The 25,814-nt window shown below is 47.5% G+C and overlaps 1 protein-coding gene across 2 annotated transcripts in view; it reads right to left on the bottom strand.

The window, feature by feature from the left end:
* Positions 1-23,678, bottom strand: part of PAK3 (p21 (RAC1) activated kinase 3) — a 357,271-nt gene extending 333,593 nt beyond the window's left edge. Inside the window, exon 1 of one of the 2 annotated variants that reach the window (XM_078688801.1) lies at positions 23,473-23,678. The gene's annotated coding sequence lies outside the window, so the exon portion shown is untranslated. Of the gene's footprint in view, positions 1-17,792; positions 17,879-23,472 lie in introns of those variants that run through there. The other variant, XM_078688802.1, reaches the window with a different exon arrangement.
* Positions 23,679-25,814: the final 2,136 nt, after the last annotated feature.

Raw genomic sequence — 25,814 nt, 5'->3', positions numbered from 1 at the left:
CCCTCACTCACCCTCAACCCCTCACCCTCACCCTCACTCACCCTCAACCCCTCACTCACCCTCACTCTCACTCACCCTCAACCCCTCACCCTCACTCACCCTCAACCCCTCACTCACCCTCAACCCCTCACCCTCAACATCAACCCCTCACCCTCACTCACCCTCACTCACCCTCACTCACCCTCACTCACCCTCACTCACCCTCACTCACACTCACCCTCACCCTTACTCACCCACCCTCACCCTCACTCTCACTCACCCTCAACCCCTCACCCTCACTCACCCTCACCCACCCTCACTCACCCTCACTCACACTCACACTCACACTCACCCTCACTCACACTCACACTCACCCTCACCCTTACTCACCCTCACCCTCACTCTCACTCACCCTCAACCCCTCACCCTCACTCACCCTCACCCACCCTCACTCACCCTCACTCACCCTCACTCACCCTCAACCCCTCACCCTCACACAGTGGAATAGGTCTCGGAGCATTTGAGTTAGAGCTTTTAGAAATGTTTATGGTTTTTTTTTTTAATTCTTTAGCATTGGCTACAGGAAACAAAAATGCTAAAGATTTACAAAAAAACCCATAAACAATTCTAAAAGCACTAACTCTAATGCTGCGAGACCTATTGCATTTCCAATGCTTGTTTAAAGGGGCCTCCAAACGGGTCTCTATCGGGCTCCGTATTGTGCCCTGGTTCAGGCGGTCCGTTTTTTTCCGGACTGCAGTGACAACAGGCCCTCATGTGCACGTGCTCACACTGCTCTTCTCACTAGTGGAGAAGTTACGGCATGAGGTCATGCCAAGTGAGCATTGTAGAGAATGGAAATTCTGTAAAGAGAGCCATTTTCTCTCTGGATTCCCCTTCTCTTTTTGAGACGCAGGAGCAGCAACATTGTCGTGGGCTTTAAGTGGAAGCTTTTTGAATATCATATGCAAGCCATAGTTGCTGCTTATTTATTTTATGCAACTAACAACCATTGACAAAACCAATAATCCTGCCTAGTTGTAGGTATGATATTACTTGTATCATATATCTAGATGCAATGACAGAAACAGCAAAATAAGGCACACTATGCTAAGCACAGATTTTTAGCTTATGTGTTTTAGACCACACCCTTAATTACATTAGCCACGCCCCTTTGAGAGACCCCACCGTTTTTTCATCCCACTTAAAGCCCTGGCTGGGCTGTCTGCAGCCTGGACGGAGTCTGTGAATGCTGGACGCACCCGTCTGATGCACAGCGACACGCGCCGCTGATTTAGCAAATAACTGTCCCTGCACTTTCTTCTCTTCGACAACTAGACATCTGGCGCACACCAGAGCCTTTTGTTTCCAGATTCGTGGAAGTTAAAGTGATGTCAGCTGCTGCAGCCCCTCCCCCCGTTTAAGTTTCACCTCACTAAACAAAACACAGGACTTTATTAGCGTAGACAAAGCTGATTTCCAGTCCCCCTGCGTCAAGGTCAGAAAATTAAAACAGGCTGCGTCATACCTAGGGGCGTAGCTATCGATGGTGCAGCAGGTGCGGCAGCACCGGGGTCCAGGTCACCCTTGTTGGTGGTTGGCTGTTTTTAGTATAAAACCACGGGATGGGGGCCCAAATGCCTCGCTTGAGCTCGGACCCAGGGAACCTTTGCTGTGTCACCGGTCGTACCTGAAACACAGCGTCAACCGATGGCGGGAGTAGGACGCGGAGACAAGGCGCTTTGAAGAAGACAGAGCGCTAATGTGTAAATAACGTGGGCTGTTTATAGCAGGCCTGTGCGTTGCGGTGATTTGCTCTAACCACAAAGACACAATTGAGCTGATGCCAAAAGATGAGCACTGCATGCCTACTGTGGGGGCGAGCGCTTTAAGCAGCTGCTGGCCGCCTGTGAGTGTGCACGGGAACAGACTTTACTATCTATGGTTACAGGTGGAGTTACCATGCACAGGCAGTAATGTCCGCAGGTGTGCCCCCTCCTCCTCCCTCCCCCTCAAAAAACAACAAAACACATGGGGTAGGTAGGCGCCACGAGACGAAGCTTCCCTTCCAGACTATGGAAGGTTTAGTCCAAGGAGGTTGGTTGGGTGTCAATACAGACACCAGTGGGTGTAAAACAGCAAAAAACGTTAACTAATCCGCTGGACAGAGGCCTGGGCGAATTCCTGCTGAAATAACGCGAGAAAAGAAGGCAAGCGTTCCCGGTGGCACAAGCATGCTCTGAGATCTCACGCAGGAACCATGAACCGGCACGGTGTAGGGTCAACGTCACGCTATATGTTCACGAAAGACTACTGCTCAGGTGCACCACATCCCATTGCGTGTGCCAAGAAAGGTGCGGGTCACGCGGGCACTGGGCAAGTGGCGACCATGCGTTCAGAGTAGCGGACTGCAGTTTGGCGCGTCTTTTTGTTTTGAATTCCACTGCTGAAAGCAAACCCTTTCCAAGAAGTGGAACTAAACCAGAGGCCGAAAGAAGAGCCGCGCTGATGTGCTGTGAAAGCCCCCGCTGGTCTATTCCACCAACAAGCCAATGACACGCCTGGCAGATGGGGCCGCTTTTCAAGCGCGCAGGGGGGGTAACTCGGGAAGTTTTCAGTCAAGGCTTTGCAGCAATCAATGCTTGCATGTTCACCAACCAGCAATGCCTGCATGTTCACCAACCAGCAATGCCTGCATGTTCACCAACCAGCGATGCCTGCAGCATGTTCACCAACCAGCGATGCCTGCAGCATGTTCACCAACCAGCGATGCCTGCAGCATGTTCACCAACCAGCGATGCCTGCATGTTCACCAACCAGCGATGCCTGCATGTTCACCAACCAGCGATGCCTGCATGTTCACCAACCAGCGATGCCTGCATGTTCACCAACCAGCAATGCCTGCATGTTCACCAACCAGCAATGCCTGCATGTTCACCAACCAGCAATGCCTGCATGTTCACCAACCAGCAATGCCTGCATGTTCACCAACCAGCAATGCCTGCATGTTCACCAAAGAGCAATGCCTGCAGCATGTTCACCAACCAGCAATGCCTGCATGTTCACCAAAGAGCAATGCTTGCATGTTCACCACCCAGCAATGCTTGCATGTTCACCACCCAGCAATGCCTGCATGTTCACCAAAGAGCAATGCTTGCATGTTCACCACCCAGCAATGCTTGCATGTTCACCACCCAGCAATGCCTGCATGTTCACCAAAGAGCAATGCTTGCATGTTCACCAAAGAGCAATGCTTGCATGTTCACCAACCAGCAATGCTTGCATGTTCACCAACCAGCAATGCTTGCATGTTCACCAACCAGCAATGCTTGCATGTTCACCAACCAGCAATGCCTGCATGTTCACCAACCAGCAATGCCTGCATGTTCACCAACCAACAATGCTTGCATGTGTACCAAAGAGCAATGCTTGCATGTTCACCACCCAGCGATGCCTGCATGTTCACCACCCAGCGATGCCTGCATGTTCACCACCCAGCGATGCCTGCATGTTCACCACCCAGCGATGCCTGCATGTTCACCACCCAGCGATGCCTGCATGTTCACCACCCAGCGATGCCTGCATGTTCACCACCCAGCGATGCCTGCATGTTCACCACCCAGCAATGCCTGCATGTTCACCACCCAGCAATGCCTGCATGTTCACCAACCAGCAATGCCTGCATGTTCACCAACCAACAATGCTTGCATGTGTACCAAAGAGCAATGCTTGCATGTTCACCAAAGAGCAATGCCTGCATGTTCACCAACCAGCAATGCCTGCAGCATGTTCACTAACCAGCAATGCCTGCAGCATGTTCACCAACCAGCAATGCCTGCATGTTCACCAACCAGCGATGCCTGCATGTTCACCAACCAGCAATGCCTGCATGTGTACCAAAGAGCAATGCTTGCATGTTCACCAAAGAGCAATGCCTGCATGTTCACCAACCAGCAATGCCTGCAGCATGTTCACCAACCAGCAATGCCTGCATGTTCACCACCCAGCAATGCCTGCATGTTCACCAAAGAGCAATGCTTGCATGTTCACCAACCAGCAATGCTTGCATGTTCACCAACCAGCAATGCTTTCATGTTCACCAAAGAGCAATGCTTGCATGTTCACCACCCAGCAATGCTTGCATGTTCACCACCCAGCAATGCCTGCATGTTCACCAAAGAGCAATGCTTGCATGTTCACCACCCAGCAATGCTTGCATGTTCACCACCCAGCAATGCCTGCATGTTCACCAACCAGCAATGCCTGCATGTTCACCAACCAGCAATGCCTGCATGTTCACCAACCAACAATGCTTGCATGTGTACCAAAGAGCAATGCTTGCATGTTCACCACCCAGCAATGCTTGCATGTTCACCACCCAGCGATGCCTGCATGTTCACCACCCAGCGATGCCTGCATGTTCACCACCCAGCGATGCCTGCATGTTCACCAACCAGCAATGCCTGCATGTGTACCAAAGAGCAATGCCTGCATGTGTACCAAAGAGCAATGCTTGCATGTTCACCAAAGAGCAATGCCTGCATGTTCACCAACCAGCAATGCCTGCAGCATGTTCACCAACCAGCAATGCCTGCATGTTCACCAACCAGCGATGCCTGCATGTTCACCAACCAGCGATGCCTGCATGTTCACCAACCAGCAATGCCTGCATGTTCACCAACCAGCAATGCCTGCATGTTCACCAACCAGCAATGCCTGCATGTGTACCAAAGAGCAATGCTTGCATGTTCACCAAAGAGCAATGCCTGCATGCTCACCAACCAGCAATGCCTGCATGCTCACCAACCAGCAATGCCTGCATGCTCACCAACCAGCAATGCCTGCATGCTCACCAACCAGCAATGCCTGCATGCTCACCAACCAGCAATGCCTGCATGTTCACCACCCAGCAATGCCTGCATGTTCACCACCCAGCAATGCCTGCATGTTCACCACCCAGCAATGCCTGCATGTTCACCACCCAGCAATGCCTGCATGTTCACCACCCAGCAATGCCTGCATGTTCACCACCCAGCAATGCCTGCATGTTCACCACCCAGCAATGCCTGCATGTTCACCAACCAGCAATGCCTGCATGTTCACCAACCAGCAATGCCTGCATGTTCACCAACCAGCAATGCCTGCATGTTCACCAACCAGCAATGCCTGCATGTTCACCAACCAGCAATGCCTGCATGTTCACCAACCAGCAATGCCTGCATGTTCACCAAAAAGCAATGCTTGCATGTTCACCAAAGAGCAATGCTTGCATGTTCACCACCCAGCAATGCTTGCATGTTCACCACCCAGCAATGCCTGCATGTTCACCAAAGAGCAATGCCTGCATGTTCACCAAAGAGCAATGCTTGCATGTTCACCAACCAGCAATGCTTGCATGTTCACCAACCAGCAATGCTTGCATGTTCACCAACCAGCAATGCTTTCATGTTCACCAAAGAGCAATGCTTGCATGTTCACCAACCAGCAATGCTTGCATGTTCACCAACCAGCAATGCTTTCATGTTCACCAAAGAGCAATGCTTGCATGTTCACCACCCAGCAATGCTTGCATGTTCACCACCCAGCAATGCCTGCATGTTCACCAAAGAGCAATGCTTGCATGTTCACCACCCAGCAATGCTTGCATGTTCACCACCCAGCAATGCCTGCATGTTCACCAAAGAGCAATGCTTGCATGTTCACCAACCAGCAATGCTTGCATGTTCACCAACCAGCAATGCCTGCATGTTCACCAAAGAGCAATGCTTGCATGTTCACCACCCAGCAATGCTTGCATGTTCACCAAAGAGCAATGCTTGCATGTTCACCAAAGAGCAATGCTTGCATGTTCACCAAAGAGCAATGCTTGCATGTTCACCAACCAGCAATGCTTGCATGTTCACCAACCAGCAATGCTTGCATGTTCACCAACCAGCAATGCTTTCATGTTCACCAAAGAGCAATGCTTGCATGTTCACCAACCAGCAATGCTTGCATGTTCACCAACCAGCAATGCTTGCATGTTCACCAACCAGCAATGCTTGCATGTTCACCAACCAGCAATGCTTGCATGTTCACCAACCAGCAATGCTTTCATGTTCACCAAAGAGCAATGCTTGCATGTTCACCACCCAGCAATGCTTGCATGTTCACCACCCAGCAATGCTTGCATGTTCACCACCCAGCAATGCTTGCATGTTCACCACCCAGCAATGCCTGCATGTTCACCAAAGAGCAATGCTTGCATGTTCACCAACCAGCAATGCTTGCATGTTCACCAACCAGCAATGCCTGCATGTTCACCAAAGAGCAATGCTTGCATGTTCACCACCCAGCAATGCTTGCATGTTCACCACCCAGCAATGCTTGCATGTTCACCAAAGAGCAATGCTTGCATGTTCACCAACCAGCAATGCTTGCATGTTCACCAACCAGCAATGCTTTCATGTTCACCAAAGAGCAATGCTTGCATGTTCACCAACCAGCAATGCTTGCATGTTCACCAACCAGCAATGCTTTCATGTTCACCAAAGAGCAATGCTTGCATGTTCACCAACCAGCAATGCTTGCATGTTCACCAACCAGCAATGCTTGCATGTTCACCAACCAGCAATGCTTTCATGTTCACCAAAGAGCAATGCGTGGATTCTCTGCACAGACAGGGTCTGGGTGTTTTGGAAATTAATAGATGGCCGAAATCACCTTTATTTACTTATGCGATTTTATATAGTGCTTACATTACCAGAGGTATCAGAGCAAGGAATGTTACATGAGAATGCTGAGAGTAACAAGGTAGTGGGGGGACAAACCTGTGGCTACTACCGTTACTCAGGGTGAAAAATACATATTTACCAGATTACAAATTACAGGTAACATGTTTAGAAGGTTATACAAAGAAATAAAAACATTTACAGAGATTGCAAGTTGATACACAGCATAGTTTACAAACTTAGTTATAAGAAGCCTTATGTTCCGTTGGGTCACAGAGTAAGGGTGCATTCAAGTGTTGTGAAACAGCCAGGTTCCTGCCATTAAGGCAGGGCGTATGCCTGGTGGGAGCTTGGAGAGGTGGATTATTGGGAAAAATGTCTTTGGAAGAGAAGAGTTCGGAGTTCCGATATGAAGATCCAGAAAGAGGTGGTGGTGCGAAGGTTAAGGCCGCGAGTTCCAAATTCTAGTTGAATTGCCTGAGAACGACTGGGCCATGAGTCTCTCTTTTGAAGGTTCAAGCAGCAGATTCTCAGTATTTCGTGAGGGTCTAGAGCCCCCTGATAACTGGAGTTTGTTTGCAGGTAGCGAAGAGTAGAGGTATGAATGGTGAGGCAAGCAGTCCTATAGATGGTCCTGGCTTCAATAGGAAACCAGTGAAGAGTTGTCAACAGAGGAGTGATAGGACCATTTGTTTTGGGCCCATAGTCAAAGGGCGCAGCTGAGTGGAGGATGGATTTTAAAGGGGATAACTAGGACATGGGGAGGCCTACAAGAAGATAATTGCAGTAATCTTTTCTGGAGAGTACCAAAGATTGGATAAGAGTTTTCAGACCTTGTTCAGGAATGCAACGTTGAATACCCCCAGAGAAGTCGTAGTTGGAAACGTGCATTCTTGGCCATGGTGTTGATTTGAGGTGGCATCTTTGGTCCGGGATGACACCTAGGGATTTGGCACGGTCAACGATGGTGGGTTTGCTGTGGAGGATGTTTAGATTATTCATCCAAGATTGAATAGAAGGTGGAGAGTTTGAGGTCGAGATAAGAAGGAATTCAGTTTGAGAGGGATTAAGTTTTAGGTGATAAGAGGACATCCATTCTTGAATGGAGTGAAGCGTGGCGGCGTGAAACAAGAGGTCATGTGCGGAGGATACCTTGAGGTAGACTTTGGGGTCATCAGCATATAGTGGGTAAAGGTTCCCAGCTTCTTTTAATAGGGCTCTAAGTGGTTCGATGTAGAGATTAAATAGGGTCGGAGCAAAAATAGAACCTTGAGACACCTTGATCTTCAGCCCTTGGAGTCGAGAGATAGTTTTCAATTTTAACCATCTGAAATCTCCCCGTGAGGTAAGATTTAAACCATTTGAGACCTAGTACTTCAAATCCCATTCTATGTTTTAATGTGTTCGGAAATATGTGATGGTTTAGTGTCGAAGACTGAAGAGAGGTCGAGAAGGATCAGGAGGCAGGGGCTGAGTCTAATACTCAAAGGGCATCGTTGACAACCTGTAACAATGTAGTTTCAGTGCTGCAGCTTTGACTGAAGCCGGTTTGAAATTCGTCCAGAAGATTATTGTCCTTTATGTGTTGTGTAAGTTGTTCCGCTACACATCTTTCAGTGATTTTGGAGAGGAAAGGCAGGTTTTCGATAGGGCAGAGTCGTTGAAGCCTTGACAAAGTACACAAGAGAGACAGCTGGAAAGCACATGCACTCTCGTGAAATGTGCTTAGACAAAAAGTAGTGTTAAGAAAGCGAGCAGTGGAAGGGCACACGTAAATTGGCCATGCTTCAAGGGAGGGAATACACAAGAAAGGAAAGCCCACACAAGCGGACAAAGAAAAAGCAAGTAAATGAGTCACAGTAAAGCCAATCAATGGTAAGCAAAGGGCAGGCTGTATGTTCACTGCAAGCTACCAATATGTCTTGCAACATACAGCACATCTACTGTCTAGTAGGCAAGACCTAATTATACTTATACACAGCACCTTCTGAAATAATAATTCGAATTTGCAAATCAGCTAGTCTGTCCCAAACAATAGCGTATTAATAAAAAAAACAAAAAAAAAAAAAAAACACACAACTCTAGATTATAGGAACTCCAATGGGCTTTATTGATTTTGCTACCATTGTGAAGTTTAAAATATGTAGGATTTAATAAAATCTGGCTATGCATTTTTGATTAAAATATAATCGTATATATACGATAACAAAATAACCACATCTATTTAGGAACTCGTCAATTTCAAATTGCTTTTAGACCTAATTTAAATTAAAAAAAAAAAAAAAAACTCAAATTTTACTTCCCATTTCTGATATTTTGTAGTGTTGATGAATCTTAAAGCAAATAGATTGTGAGGAAATGTATTTCTGATTTTAAAATTATGAAAATTGATTATTTGGAATTACTGTTTTATCATGAATATGTACTGTTTTACATGTATGTGCTTTTATGGTTATATCTAACCGAACTAAAGCTTTTTGGAATGGAATGGAAATGTTTTTAAGAATAAGTCAAAAATATGATAAAACAATTGTTAAAAATAAACAATATCATATGGTTCCACTTGCTATCTTTGCCAAATTGCTTTAAATAGTTCGGAGACATTCATCTTGCCCCACATCAAGAAACGTTAATTTTAATGAAGTATTTACTTGCCTGGAAAAGGGAAAGTAAATATTTGAAGTCAGTGGCGGCGAAATGGTATCACGAGGAAAGAGAGTGTTTGTCACAACTGTGTGGAGATGCCCTGGTCTTTTTTTAAAACAATTTTTTACAGCTGTTTTTTTTGTTCAAAATGGCGTTCTAAATAATTAGACTATTTGAAAAGCACTTAATCTCATTGATATCATAAAGCAGTTAATACCGATACAAAGTTTCAATTCGTAGTTCATTAGAGCCCTAGCTTAGGTAGTGGGATTCTTTTTTTTTTTGAAACTTCTAATTAATTTTATAAATACAGACACAAACAACTTGCAAGGAACAAAGAAAAAGAGAAGACAGCAGTATAAACAACGTTGCATTACATGGTGTGGGAGCGGGAAGGTCAACCAATGAGCGTATTTTCCATCAAGAAAGAGTCCAGCATGGGGGGTGGGGCAGAAGGAACAAAATGTATCCAATACACAGTAAAAGGTGGAGGAACCCTCGGGTTACGGGGACGTAGGTGCAACATCTGGACCAGGGAGAGGGGGGGTACATATATCGCCACGGTAAGTGTTCCACTGAGTCCATATCTTCCCCCATTTTCGTGGGGTACCCCGGGAAATATAAACAGTTTTTTCCCTGAACATGCACCAGTCCATGTTTTGTTTCCATTTCCGAATCCCGGGTGGTCCCTGAGCACCCCACAGTTGCGCAATGTCTCTTTTGGCGATCATATTGCCCAAGGTCACCCATCGAAGCTGCGATACGGAGTAATCGTTCGGTTCCCATACATTCAGCAAGCATCTCCTAGCCTCCGGCATCGATCGCACCCCCGTAACCTCACTCATCACCTCGTGCACACTGGTCCAGAATCGCACTATCTCAGGGCACTCCCAAACGATATGTAAAAAGGTGCCCAGGAGACCGCATCCACGCCGACACAAACCATCCACAGAAAAGCCCATATGTACCAAACGGGGACCAGTCACATACACTCTATGCAGGATTTTAAGTTGCACAAATCTAAGGCGCGCCTGGATGGCCACCTCTTTAGGGGAGGAGATTGGTAGTGGGATTCTTAATGCAGGGACTCCCCGACTCGAAGGACTGGTAAAGTAGAGGGATACTTGGGCCTACCTTACAGTGAATTGCTACCTATGAGCAACAAGTGACAAAAAGGTGGAAGGTACAGAGACAGGCATATAAAACACAGTCCCAATCGTCTGCACCGGTATAAACTAGGCACATTCTGGGACAGCCTGCTGCCAAAAGGGGAAAAACAACAGCCCAGAAGTGCATGCCACCTAGAAGCTGTGTCATCACTGCCATCGAGTAGTTTAGTTGTGAAAAAAGACAATCTTCTAATAACTCCCTTCTTTATTAGTAAAGAAGCAGAACTCTGGAATGGCCTAGTCGGTTGTGCTTTATTTCCATTAAAGTGTCCCATTAGATGTACAGACCAGTCATAAAGTGCCAAGAAACATTCACAGTGAGAAAAAAACTTGTGATTCATTAAAATGGCTTATGTAGTATGTGAGTGAGAAGTCTCACTTTATAAGTTAGGCTTCCTGTTTTCCGTTTTTACAGATAAATATAGACAGAAAATAGTTTATTTTTCTGACTGTTTGTTAAAAATGGGGTCACCAATTCTACGGGGGTAGCATGGTACAGAGCGGGTAGGCCAAACTCCTCAGGACATGTGTGAAGCATCCACGCAGTACCCACAGACGACACACGAGGCACAGCACAAAAAGAGACACAACACCAATTTGGATGAAAAAGAATAACTCATGTATTGTCTCCAACCTGCAACAGAAATCACAGTAATCACAGTGGGGCGCCAACGGGCGCCAGGGCAATGTATACCAGGGGGATTATTTACAGGGGAAATGGGAAAAGCAAGAAAAAGGTAAGTCCATTTGGGTCAATACTGAAATAGAAAATCATAAAGCATTCTCAGTTAGCATGAACTCATTGGGCCGCTAACACTGTGCGCATAACCATGGCCGAAACACCATGGGCATAACCTAAAGGCAGGTAAGTACACCTTCAAATAAAGCATTAGGCATACAATTCACTATGGACCCAACCATATCAACGTGGGGCCTCAGTAGGATCAATAAAGCAGTGGTTCAATCAGACAGTATTTCATAGGTCCTCAACATGGTGCAGTAACCGGGTTGCATTATAAAACATTTCCTAGATCCCTTTCAAGATAAAACATTCCTTGTACAGGCCTAGGCCTATCCAGTGAGAGCCTGGCGGCATAGACAGTATCAGCACATATGCATTCGGACATCACTCGCTGTACACCTGGGAACATAAGTTTCAGTGGATGAGGCATCAAACCCTGGGACCTCAATCTGAGTCATTGGGGCATAGACACATTTAACATGGGCGCATATACCTTTGCAACCTCATTGGCACCCACATCAGGGGCATCAACAACCCTTTAGAGAGTCCTATGGGCTTAGATACCGGGGGCCCTATACCTGCGGCCCTCTGTCCGGGGGATAATGGACCTCTCCAGCTGGCAAAGTCTGCTGGGGCCCCTGACTCCGCTGGGGCCCAACGTTGCAGGCTCCCGCTGCCAGACGGGGCACCTGGAAAGTCAGTCTGGTCCTCGGGGGCAGGCACCGACCATATACCCCGACACGCCCCCAACCCACTCACAGTTGAGCCCCCCACTCACCGGGCTCCTCCAGGTCTTCTTTACTTCCTGGCAGACCACCGGGGCTCCTCTTGGGTCTCAGGCAGTCCCCCACACAGCTCCACTCACCGGCTGTTCTGGGGCTCTTCTTCTGCCTCGTCCGTCTTCCCTGGGCGAGTCCTCAGGCACCGATCCTGTTCCTCAAGCGGTCCGGCCTCTGGGGCTTAGCTCGCCCTCCTGGTAGCCTCACGGGGCCCGCCTCCTTTCCAACGATGGCCCAGCGCGGGGCAGCGACTGGCAGGGGGGACACCCTCCAGCCCCCTGCCGCAAATGGGGCTTACTCGGCTTGCTCCTGCCTTTGTGGGGCGGGACTTCGGGGGGGAGGGAGTAACTCCCGCCTTACCCAATCTCCAGGGGGGGCGGGCACCACAGCCAACAGGTGCGCGGCAAGACGGGGGCGCGGTCAATGCCACTTCCAGCAATACCGCGGCGGCCCTCCCCACGCTTCGGGGTCCTCGGCGGTGTAGCGCAGACGGCACAATCTCCTCCGGGGCCAACCCGGGGACATACAGCGGGTCGGCCGAGGCCGCACTTCCTCGTCAGCGACCCCGCAGTCGCGGCGGTGATGCCAGACACAGTGCCTCTCCTTGGTCGGCGCAGGGGGGCCGCGGCGGTGAGCTCCAGGCGGCAATGATGCGGGTGGGCACCCGCAGGGTTAATTAATCACGCCACATGCGGGGTAGGCACCCGCTTTGCCAGAAATGTTGGGAGGCAGCACCCGGGGCGCCTCAACATAAAACCATCCTCCTTGACCCACTTCTTCAGCACTTAGGGGGTCACAGCACTTTCCAGCACACAGCGCTTTGGGGCAACAATAGCCTCTAGAGCCACAGCGTTTGGAGGCACAACGCTCACTGGGGCACAGCGCTTCTCGCAGGCCCTGGCAGTAAAGCGCTCGACAGGCAGTACTTCTTCCCAGCCCCGACAGGCAGCGCTTCAAGGGCAACAGCGTCTGCACAGCGCTTTAAGATTATAACGCTTAGGGGGGCAGACAGTCCCAGTAGCAAGCCCCAGGGAAACGCTCCTTACCTCCTGGGGGCAGGGAGGTCCAGTCCAGCCCCAATATGGCGCTCTCCTCCGCTTCAGGGCTTTTTTTTAGGCGCAGTGCTTGCGTGGCGCAGGGTCCCAGCAGCTCAGGGACCTTGGATGGCGCTCCTCCTTTAGGGGCCAGGGAACAGAGCAGCAGGCACTACTAGGCCCTGTCAGCAGTTAGTGGGAACTCATCGAAACAGGGCAGTAGGCTTTCACCATCCCCCACTGTAGCGTGGCCCTCCTCCTACACAGCAGCCTGAACTCCTGCAGTGGGGCTACCACTAGCCCTGGGGACAGTAGAGGGGTTCTAGTTAGGTGCAGAGTCCAGCACACAGGCCCAAGTGGCGGTATCCCCTGGCAGCAGGTCCCCTCACGTTCCTGTCCCTGCTCTATCTCAGCACATGGTGGCACATCCCCCTTATTTATATGCCCCTCACCCCACCTTCCAGGCAGTGTCAGAGCCTTCTAGAATTCTCTGGCGAACTAGTTCTAACTGGCTCAGGGGGAGGAGTAGAGCGCCCTGGATGCCAGGCTTTCCTTCCAAAAGCAGGGATGGCTGGGTACATCTAGTCTGCTAACCTACTGCAGTCAGGTGGCACAACACATAGCCATAGCATCCATTTTAAGTACAGCATTTCACCAGAGTGCATTTCCACAAGGGGGGTTAATAAGTGCACACACCATTGCATTACATTTTCATATTAAAAAGGGCAACTCAAACCACAGATGGCCTATACAGTGTTCTTTACCATGGGGGAGACATCCTAAACAGGGGGGGGGGGGTGAAACTGGAAAAATTTGGAGGGAAAAGGGGCCAAGTCCAACAGTGTTTATTTTTAAATGTAGATAAAAACGGAAATTGGGTTGTTTTTGAGTGATTCTAAATGCTGTCAATCATGACTGCCAGGCGAATAGCTGTGCAGTATGACAGGCAAGGGGATTAAAAAAAATTAGGGATTTTTAGTAAAGAGCCTTAAACAGCAGTAGATTTGCACAACCTTGATAATAAAACATACATATTTTCTTACGAGCCCATATTTTACCATCCGAGTGTGTATCCATCATTGAAACATGTCAGGCATTCAGGCACAAGAGCACATTAACTGTTTAAATAAATGCAAAACTATACACATCTCAGCTTCTTTTTCTACAAAACCTAAAATAAATGTGGATAAATACAGGTAAAATTAGCAAAAAATATATATTGATAAATACAGACGTAAATGAAAAATATATAAATAATATAAAACCGGAAGCCCTATTTATAAGTGAAGAGAAAAAGAGATGTCAGGGACCCAAAGCGAGTCTGGAACTGCATTTTGTAATGCCAAGGTCATCTGAGCTCCAGCAGCAAGAGATAATAGAACTGTGGCCTTGCTCTCTTGAAGACTCCAGCACAAATGGATCACGAGCCATATATGGCTTTCTATGTGAGAGGTGACATAAAAACACACATTTCCTGCTTTCAATAGAGCATAGCAATAGTAGCCCTGCTCTTATCAGAGAACCAGAGTGGATGTGTCCAGTACTAAAGTGTGAAATGGGCCCGGAGAGGATGCTGGAATTGTATCGAGGAAGATGTCCAAGGAAGGAATGAGGAATTGACATGGCGCCAACAGGGTAGCTGAAAAGTGTCCACTGGAGTGATCACGCTCAACAGTTTGATGGGGAGCCTTGCCGGCAGAAAAGCCCAGCTGTGATCAAATTTGGGCTTAAATAATGTCAGGTCTGGTACATATAGGGGGCAGACTTCTACCCAGGGGCATATGGTCAGTGGCAAACAGATCTCTTCTTCTAATTGGCCTAGAATGTGTTACACGTAATGTGACCCAGTGAGACAAAAACAGTGAGAGTTGTTAATTAATTTACCTATTGGCAACTCCAAAAGATCAGTTATCTGGTGCCAACATGTTGACGAGATTAACAGAACTGAGAAGAGAGCGATATCTTCATTACAGCATTGCGTTCAAAGTGGAACATGACCCTGGCCCATCCAAAGTTGTAGGACACGGTCCTGTCAGTACCAAGTGGACTCCAGCAATATAGCACATTAATTTAAATGTCCAATCCCTCCAGCAATATAGGACATTAATTTAAATTTCCAATCCCTCCGGCAATATAGGACATGAACTTAAATTTCCAATCCCTCCAGAAGATGTGAAAATCACTGGAAATTGATCATTCTGAGGCATGCCTACATTAAGACATAAATTCGGTCGCCAACAACCAAGTAAGGCTAGAGAGGCAGCACTGAGACAAACATCCAGACAGTCCGCTGGCCAACTTTTGTCTTCTCAATGTAGAGTCCTAACAACCTGCTAACAGGGCTTTATATGCTGCAAATGGCTTGAACAAGTTATCTCCACCTAAGAATTACAGGTTCATAAAATAGTAACAACATGACAATTCGAGAGGTGTCAAATAGATAACGAAGAGAAATGGAGAACAAACTGCTGTGTCGTATACACTGAACTTCCCATTGGCTAGAAAGAACATCTAAGTCTGTCTGCAATCAGACTGACAAAGATTAAATGCATAGAAGTGTCAAAAAAGACACCCAAAACCTGGTGCAATCTTTACACCAATAAGCAGTTTTTTTTTCAAGAATCAAAAGCAGCTCATGGGGCAAAAAGATATTCTAATTAAAATAATCCATCATGATGGCTTGCGTGGTATACCTCACCTCTTCGAAGAACATTGCATCTCAATGTTACAGAGCAACCCTCCAACACTGCTTATTGTGAACGCGTCTCGGATCAAACTCCAGTTTACCATGCACATTGCTCTGTTGCGGATTGCTAGGTTTGTGCAATGTAAACATCAATACACCCCCGATATCACTCTTTTGCTACATTGGAGCAGACACTGGACTGACTGCATGGTCAAGAAACCGAGAGTGAAACCTATTTTCCTATGTAATTGGGCAAAATCAAAAACTGCAGTAAAGAAAAGACTGAGTTTTTCTATTTTCATGATATACAGTAAGCTGTTTTTTCCAGAAGAAGCATGTTTGAAGGCATTAGAGAAATGCCGCACAAGTCACACCAAAAGCTATGAAAAGATGTATAGTATAATACATAAATCGACTGAACTTTCAGGGATGTGCTGCCCTCAAAGAAGTCAATGGACAATTAACTCTCACCAGTTAAAAAATATAAGCAACCCCTAATATCAGTGAGAGTAACACCCTGATTCAAGAGTCACTTCTCTCCAAGATCAGTAGCCATGTGATGTCAAAAGAGCAAGTTTGGGGGACCAGCTCATTTTGACCCATCTGAAGCTCCACCCCATATAACTGGTGACACATACAAATGGATCTGGACTACAAAACAACTAAGCACAGAATCAAACTCCAATGTTAGCCAGCTTGTCTGTGATGGAGAACGTGGCACAAGTGTTGCAGCCACCTCCATTTCAGAGTGCCCTTTTGCAGAGGAAATAAAAAGTATGTTTGTGCTGATGTTGTCATGGTTTTTGTAAAACATTATTGTTGGGGGAAGGTGCGGGCCTTCAAAGAAAGTGGCTAAAAGCAAAAATATTTTTGGTCTCAAAAAGCACACATAAGGGAACTAACGACTGAGTGTGGTGTGATCCTTTTGAAAGCTCAGAACATGGTCACTCACAGTGAAGCTAGCCAGTGGCCTAAGTGGCAGACCAATATTTCCATGGTATATGCTGTAATGGATAGGAATAAAATCTGAGTGACAAAATAACAGACCGATGGATGAAGAGGGCTCACTGAAAGTCCCTAGAAGGCATTAAAAACATAACTTTAGTACAAGCATTGGCAATGCCCATAGGGCTGGCTTATGAATGAAAGTGCCTCTTGTTTCACTGATGTTAAGCACTAAATTGATCATCACACATATAGATTACTATTTGCATTCATACATCCAATCACCCATCCACTGACTCATTCTTGCATTCCTCCTCCGACCCATTTGTAATAAAACACACAAAAATTCAACAACATATGGAATATGTTCCTGGTGGCTGCCCTCCCCCCATCTCTGCTGCTGCCAGAGAAAGAAACACCATAAAATATTTAGTTACCCAAGACACTTTTAATGCATTACGATGTCATGTGTCTGTCCCTGAAAGTTCAAGCTCAGGCACCTGGATAAATAAAACGATCACAGCTGTGTGGAAGGGAAGCACTTTTTTGTGGAAGCATACGATATCTTCCAAATCAAAACATGTACTCCTGGCTTTTAACATGTGGGCGGAGTCAAAGCCCCTCTCTAGTGATGCTCACATAATTGTCTGGCAACAGCTGCTCTGTCAAGCCATACCATAAAAAACAAAAAAGGTCTTGGCTAACGCCAAATCTAAAACGAGGAAAAAAACATACAAATGCTAATTATCATTGAGAGTTGTGGAAGAGAGATTAAGTTGAGGCGCGAATCGTGTAAAAAGTCTTGTCATTCGCTTTCAACCAAAAAGTATGCAGGCCTGCATAAATATATGGGAAATGTAAACATACACGTGCCGGATTGTAAACAAGCCCTGGGAAAGTTGGTGGCTGCCGTCATGGGACATCTTCAGATCTTAGGGTCGTTATCAGGGACCTCTCCCTCCCAGGCAAATTTAAATCAACAAATACAAAAAATGCCACACAGTCCATCAAGTGAAACTCAATATTGAGAATGCACCACCACCAGGGCCGCCACCCAAGTAGAGAGACCCATGAGCCACGCCCCAGCGGACCACAAGCATACCGGAAGTAGATCCGGGGCCAAGAACAGCGATCAGTGCGACACCTGTGAGTCAGGAGCAACGAGGCTTCGGGCAGGTGCAGGCCCGTGAGAGGCACGGATCACCGACCTCTCTCACAGCAACTGGAAACAGGTTGGAGCAGTTCTTCCCAACGCTGTTCTCATAAGGCTGGCTCCCCAGGAGGAGAAGAAAAAAAAAAAAAACAGACCCTGCAGCCAAAAGTGAAACTGTGTAAACATCAAACATGCACAGGGTTTCTGTGACATAAAATGAGACAGAAAGGAAACTAGGCCCAGCCAGATATGCGGAACTTTCAGGACTTTAAAATCCCCTTTAGAACGAGGAAGTGCTTTCTGAGCAAAAGTGGGCTGGGGGGAGAGGTCTGTAAAAAGGATAATATGGTCCCATACTACCAAAACAACAGCATACTTCACAAATAATTCCTATGGAGTGTATATCACAAATCGGTTTGTCACGTGCAACTTAAAGGATAAACACTCACAGAAAGTATAATAAGCAGTTATCTCCAGAAGGGATTAGTTTCACCCAGATGCCTCTGCACCTCCTGGGGCCTTGATCATGCAGGGACATGGGTATTGCCGGAGGGAGATGGGTAGATGGCGTGGGAACCCGCTCCCAGGCTGCAGACGTGCTACATCTTTGATTCATCCGAAGGGCCAAATCTCGGCTACCAACTCAATTGTCCTTGTGATTGGGAGAGATTATATGGAGCACCCCCCATTGACAAATTTCACTCACTCAGGCACGTCCAAGGTAAGACTATATGATAGATATGACAGAGCTCAAGAGATGGGAGGCCCATGTCAAAGCCTCTTCACAGCTGAAACTGAATGAGCAGGAGATGCAATGACTTGTCCCAGATAACACAGCTAGACAGGAAGGAAAATGATGCCCGCAGGGATTTCCAGCGGATTTAATTGCTTTCAACACTTTTATCCATCACTTTGTTATTGCCAGGTGTTCCCATGGTGGTGAACTTTGCTCAGGCTTGGATCCCAAACCTATCTGGACCTAGAAACTCTAGCATCTAGGGCCGATGAGACCCAACAAGACCGAAACACATCCATGTTCCAGGGTCGAGGGAGCCATGGGGCCCAAATGCAAGCAAGAAAATTGGACCACCCCTTGTTTGGGCAGTAAAAGGCAACGAAAATCTGGGAGCCTGACTCAGCTACTTTCTCGGAGCCCAGTGCCACTGCTCCTGCTGCGATAATATTTTTCCATCAGCGTTTTGCTTGAGTTCACGTTATGCTCCTTCAGGGTCCGAACCAAACTAACTGGCGTATGGTGTGATCCTTCTGTAATGGCACAGATGAACCATGTATGGGCGCCAGGCCGAGGAATTCCCAAAACAGGAAATCAAGCAAGTCCATTATTCACGTTTTTCTGTCCAAGATCACAGAGTGGTAGGGCAAAAATGATGATACTCGATCCTAATATGTTAACCAGCATCACTGCAACCTGCACTTTGCCCCGTCATTGGAAAGAATGCACTGGCATAGAAAGCAACAGAAATTAAGTGGGTCTTACAATAATGCAAGCATCGATGCTGAAAGGGACAAGCCAGGTGTGACACCCTCAGTCAGTTCAGGCTTTTAAACACGACAGCGATTCTGCATATTGTAATTTTGGATTACATTTCCCGCTATAGGTGCGAGATCACAGGTCACAGAATAGAAAGGCTTGACAGCAAAATGGTAACAGAGGAGGAAAGCATAAGCCACAATAATGGACACTTGATAAATGTATGGAAGACACTAAAAATTCAAGAACTACAATTCAATTGTTTTCCCTTTAAATGCCTCACCCAGGTACATACATCTAGGGTTTATCTTTACAAAAGCACTGCCTCTCTAACAAGTACTTTTAGCTTGAGCTACTGGTCGCCTTTAACCAGCAGCTATTGCATTCTGGAGGGGGTGTATGTGGAACAACAAATCACAGAATGCAAAGTTCTAATGGCAAAGAGAATGGGCTCATAGTGTTACAGCATAGGGCAGGTATGCCACCAACTACAAACCATTGGGCACCAGCACATGGTGAAATCAAAACATTAACAGACACAGTTCAAACAAATGTCGAGTTTTTGATGTAATAGATTTCAACTAAGCGCAGGAAACAGATAAAAAATGTTCACAACATAAAAGTAATCAGTAACAGCCAACAATAAATAAGCTTAAAACGGGAGCTTGTTATAAAGAACCAGTCTTAGTCAGAATAAAGAGGTACACCTTTTATACTGCGGCATTGATAGATTCAGAGATAAATACAAAATGAGCTAAAAACTTGAGGAAAAAGTAGTGCTAGACACGGCATGATAGGGAAACAGATTTTATAAAAGCATTACACAACTTTTAACTCTGGCAATGGCAAAGACCTTTTGATTTTACTAAAGTTATATTGATAATATGTTTACTTGTGGGAGCTTACAGCCAGCCCCCATCTTCCATTGGCTGTCATTCACATATTTCTTTCACAGACTACATCAAGGGGCAGCGGGTCAGCCCCCTTCATCCATTGGTCTATCGTATTGTCATTCACATTTCTTCCGCCAGTTACAGCACTGGGTAAGCCCCCTTCATCCATCGTCTATCTTCACTGTTAGTTTTGGAAATCCGCTCACCTCCACAGACAAAACCGTTCCCTTCACTGCCAAAAAATGCTTTAAGGCCAAAAAAACGGTTTTGCTTCTCGACATGTTATTATACATGGAGGGGATGGGCCTCACAGCTCATCCAACAATAACATTTTTAAAAACCCATGACAAACTACAGGCACTGACATAGCTAAATGGCTGGCAGCTAATGTCAGACCGACTCCCAGATCATTTAAAGTTTTCTTACAAATATGGCCTCTGCGTGCTGCTTTTTGCTCCCTTGAAAAGTGTGTTCAAGCAGGAGACACAGTTTTGCTACAGCAGTATACATGCATGTTGGGATGGTTCCGAACTCTGCGTACAAATGAATTACTTGAGATGCACAGTGAGTACTCTTCAGTCATGTGTATAAATGCAGAGCTAACAAAAACCAGCTGCTACACAGCTCCAAAAACGTTCATTCCACCATCAGCTCCACAATTCTCTTTAAACTTCCCGTCCAAGTGCATGACTCCAACCCGGGAGTGGGAGGGAGTACTTTAGGCTTTGTTCCCATTCACTCATTGGCCTCTCAAGTAAAGCTAGCAGCAAAGACGCTGTGTATACCAATTAGAGGGCATGTAGCTGTCAAATTCCCTGCTGTCATCTGTGACCCCTACCACCCCACTTTAGCTAGCCCTAGTTTGTGAGCCAACATCCCTTCACATTCTGAGCCCTGCTGTTTTGCTTCTCCTATTACACATGCAGTGCTGATGAGAACAAGTTGATATTGTCTAATGGAGCACATTTTCCAGACATGGCTGTTATGCTTCATGTGCATCGCAGTATTGCTAGCTTCAGTGTCCCAATGACTTTTTATAAATGGCTGACAGAACTGGAAACAAGCCAGTGTTTTCCCATAGCAGCAGTGGCGTGGTAGCCCATCCCGCGACAGCTGGACAAGATCATGTATGCTACAGGGGAACCAGATATTTCCCAGTCCTAACTTTCTATTCACATGGTATTCATTTCAGGATTGTTCAACTATTCAATGTGAACCGAGACTACAACTCCCAGAAAGCACTAGATTGTTAAGCAATAGCTCTTGGCTAGAATGCGTGATGGATAAAGACCAGGAGCTATTTCCCAATTAACTTTCACTTCATCTTATCAAATGAAAGCCCATGCCATGGCCCACTGAGCCTGACAAACACCAGCAGAGGGGCTGAAGAGCATGGCACCAGACGATAAGACTACTGAGGCAAGTTTAAGTATTTCTCAGTGTTCTAACCTATAATGTATTTTGGGACTTGTAGTCCTGGTTTGGTCCAGTTAACCATGCACACACACTAAAAATAACAATGTGTAAAAGAAAAACCCAGAACTGGTGCAATGCATCACTGGTGACCTGGAGTCACCTGGAAGCCTTTCCAGAGCCCTGGAGTGTTAACCCCTTCAAAATGTGTCCGTAGCAGGTAAGGGAAGCGACAAGCCTTCTCCGCCAGCTGCGCTCCTTCCACCCCACTCCACCAATAACACTTCACAACACTCAAACAGAACGCAGGGATAAGCTAATTCCAGGGGCGGAGAGGTGGGTTTAGCTCTGAACTTTGCATGGAAACACGAGTTTGAAATCGAGACAGATGCAACCTCTCCCATCCCTGCCAAAGCACATCATGTCATAACACTTCACGAGCAGTCCCGGCCTTTTAGCTACAAGAACATTGCATTCTGGGACTCGTCGTTTTGTTTCTTTTAGTAATAAAACGCTAGCAAATAATGGAAGGACCGGCTGAATGCGTTACACAGATATCACGGAGACCTCGTTTGAATAACGCCGCTCCAACAATACGTCATAGCACACTGTCATGCACTGCCTATGGAACCAATTCATACCGTGCTTCAAAGTGTATTAAAGCCAGTCTGAACACAGCACAGGGACATCAGAACAGCAAGCATGTTGGCGGCAGCAGCTTTCACCACCATTAAAAAAAAGCATATTTTCTTAAACTAGTGCCTAGAAAATCAATGTTCATTAAACGAATAGGCTGGCTATAAAGTAAACCAGTTCCAGAAAATACAAAGAGGACATGTTTCGAATAAATATTTGAAGCATCGCACCATCAAACAAAAAAGCCGGCGTAGGGGGCTGGGGGCGCACACACAGTCAGCTGGATGGTGCATCTTTGCTCGTTAACGCCCCCCAGCACGGAAGGCAGACGCCTGGGGAGAAAGGCACTCCATCACCAGGCAGCCTGCCTCCGAGGCTTGGACAAAGACGCGGATCTCCATAAAGAGCCGCTGAGGCGTCCCCACAATGAAGCGACAGCAAGAGCAGGTGTCACAGTTTTGATCCGGAAGAGGGGAAAAACCGGGGCTCTGGGGTGGAAGAAACAAAAGGATAAAGGGCAACCCGAATGAAAATAAACGCATGCGGATCTAAATTGGGGAACGGGGTAACACAAACGGCTAACTAGGTCTTGAGAAAACCAGGAAGTTGTACATTATATGGTTTATATGTTACAGGTTTGTGTTAAGGCTCTGCTAGCTGGCAGCGAAAGGGTTACAGGAAATTCTTACCACTAAAAAAAAACCTCTGCAGAAAATGTGTTCTGCTGCTGCGAATAATGTCTGGAACAGAGAGTGGCCTGTTCTCCCTTTGACATGCACACAACATCTGGGCAAGCACTGAAATTTCTGTTCAGACTAGGGGGACCCTGAACACAAACCGACATATATGTCTCAATCTCGTATCAATAAAATACATCAGTTAATTACAACATCAGTGAATACAGACAGCGAAAGCCTCCCTGTGAGCCAGCATACATACAGAGAATGTGTACAGTCACAACAACCCGCAGTGGTACGAGACCGTGATGCCACCTTTAAGAAGAGCAGGGGAGCCGGGAACAAAATAATTTAAATTAAAAAACGATGCTACCAAATTCTGACGACTGTTACATGCTATGCACAAGGAACAGCATCAAAAATCAGCACCAGGCGACCCCCCACCACAGGCAAAAGCAGCACACACAATGAGAAACTGACAGCATGGCTGCAGAAAAAAAAAAAGGTCACGCATTTACCTGCCGGCGTCCGTGGCATTACTGCACCATCCGTGCCCCTCCCGAGTCCCGGTGCGCGCGCTCGGTGGCCCCCTCCCTGCCCGGCTCAGTCCACCCACAGGCCCCCCATTCTGGCCCGAGCCCGGCTCCCGACCTCCAATGCGAGCATCAGCAGCAGCAGCGCGGATGCTGCCTCGCTGCCTCCTCGCTGTTCCCTAGCCCATGATGTCACCGCTTCCCTCTCGCGCTGATTGGCCGGCCGGCTGCAGATAATAATACTGCTAATAGCGCCGTGTGGGCTGGCGCAGGCCGGCCGTCGGCTCGGAGCAGGAAGTGCGGAAAAAAACACTCGGAGGGGACCGGAGAGAGAGGAGAGGCGAGGGAGGGAAAAATGGGTCGGGGGGCTGCACAGGACCTAATTGTGCAAGACTAGTGAAACAGGCCGCCTTGTGTCCCATCGCAGGGTGAGGGGGGGCTGGAAACACGAGCCCGGAGCCAGGCCCGCAGCTGTCTGACAGCAAGGGGCACCGCAGAATGTTGGAGCGCTGGGTGGGTGGGTGTCAGTCTGTGCATGTGGGGGGGTGATGTGTGTGACAAGAGGAGGCACGGCGCTATGGGTGCAGAGAGCCTCGGCCGGACATTCATTCATTCATTCATTTATTTATTTATGCGTTTTTATATAGCGCAGACTTTACCCGAAGGTGTCGGAGCGCTTCACAATAGGAACATAGTGAAACATAAGGAAAAATTACAAGTCAGCAAACCTCCTGCAGAACTTAAACGTGCCATGAACACAACCCTATCTCACGAGATCCGAGCCCTTGCAACAATCACGGAGTTTACCTGCACCAATATTGTAGTGCTTCTCTTCACGCTACCTGTGAATATATTTTGTGGCAGAAATAACTAGACGAGAACTCAACTGTTTTCAACTGCACCCCTGTGTGGCCGTTTCTGGCAGCATGCTAATTAACCTCAATCGGGCACGAGTGATGTCATAGATGTTGGTGTGTGCAGTAAATCATGTGCCGCAATTAAGGTGTGTTCTAATACTCATTTCCGTTTCCCCAGCTCAAGGAGCGCCGTGTCATATGTCACACCTTCGCCCAGCCCTAGCACTTTGGAGTACAACACTTTGCATGATGGAACCTGAAGTACTAGACCCATAATGGGAGGGCTTTAAGTGGACCGGATCCTGCCGGTGCTCAGAACCGGCAGTTCTATAAAAACAGGTGCTGAGAGGGGTCCCTATCGGGCTTTCCATTTTTGCCCTTGCCATCAGGGAGACAAAAAATATCTCAACTCTGCAGCAGTGCCACCCTTCACTTCTTTGATGTCACTTCAAAGAGACTCGTTATAGTTCTTTCATAGTCCCATCATGCATTTTCAATGTTATATACAACAAAGCCATAGTTGGTGCTTATTGATCATATGCAACTAACAACCATTGACAAAGCCAATAGTCCTGGCTTGAACTACGTGCAATGCAGCTTGTTGTATTTTATATCTGGATGGAGACAGAAGCAGCAAAATACCAGTCGGGTGGCATACTATGCTAAGCACATCTTTTTAGCTTGCATGTTTTTAAGCCATGCCCTTAATTACATTGGCCATGCTCCTTTGAGCGAACCAGCCCTCCCATTTTTTTTCATCCGACTTAAAGCCCTGCATAATGGGAAGCTTTGAACTAGACGGACATACCTCCCACATCGTAGCAAAGACCTGGATCAGCAACCCCACGCACCTCCGGACCATCACCTCACTTTCGGAATTCCGAATGGCCCCCGAGATATGACCCCCATAAGGTAGGCGACCTTTGACCCTGCTTGCGACTAACGACGAAGCACGTGGGGCTCTGCCGCCAGTTGCAATTATGCCCCCGGGGTGGGTCAGGTCCCAGGGGCTGCCCCAGGAGGTAGCAAGAAGGGGGCCAGGAGCCCACCTACGCTCTCGGTGATGTGGGAGGAGGGAAAGCGCCGTTGCGCCCCCCACCAGGGGAAAATGTGCGCAAGGGGCCTGGGACCCCAACCCCGGGCCCCAAAGATGAAGAGGTGCTGGGGGTGGGGAGCGCTGTGGCGCCCCCCCGCAAAGAGGTCTGGAGGGCCCGGGACGCCATCCCCGGGCCCCGAAGGAAAGCCGATGAGCACCGTTGCGCTCCCCGTGAAGATTTCCCCGGGGGGGGGGGGGCAGGAGCCCACCATGGCCCCCGGCGAAGCCGGACAAGACAGGGAGGGGCCCGTGATCCCACCCCCGGGCCCCGAAGTGCGGAGGAGGTAGGGGGAGTGCCGTCACACTCATTTAAAAGATACAAATATTACCTATTTTTATAAATTGGTGTTAGATTTTTATTTTGTGTTGTGTCT

The sequence above is a fragment of the Lissotriton helveticus genome, chromosome 4_1 (genome assembly GCF_964261635.1).
Source record: "Lissotriton helveticus chromosome 4_1, aLisHel1.1, whole genome shotgun sequence".
Lineage (NCBI taxonomy): Eukaryota > Metazoa > Chordata > Amphibia > Caudata > Salamandridae > Lissotriton > Lissotriton helveticus.
The sequence above is the reverse complement of the archived record's forward strand: the minus strand, read 5'-3'. Positions and strand labels throughout refer to the sequence as shown.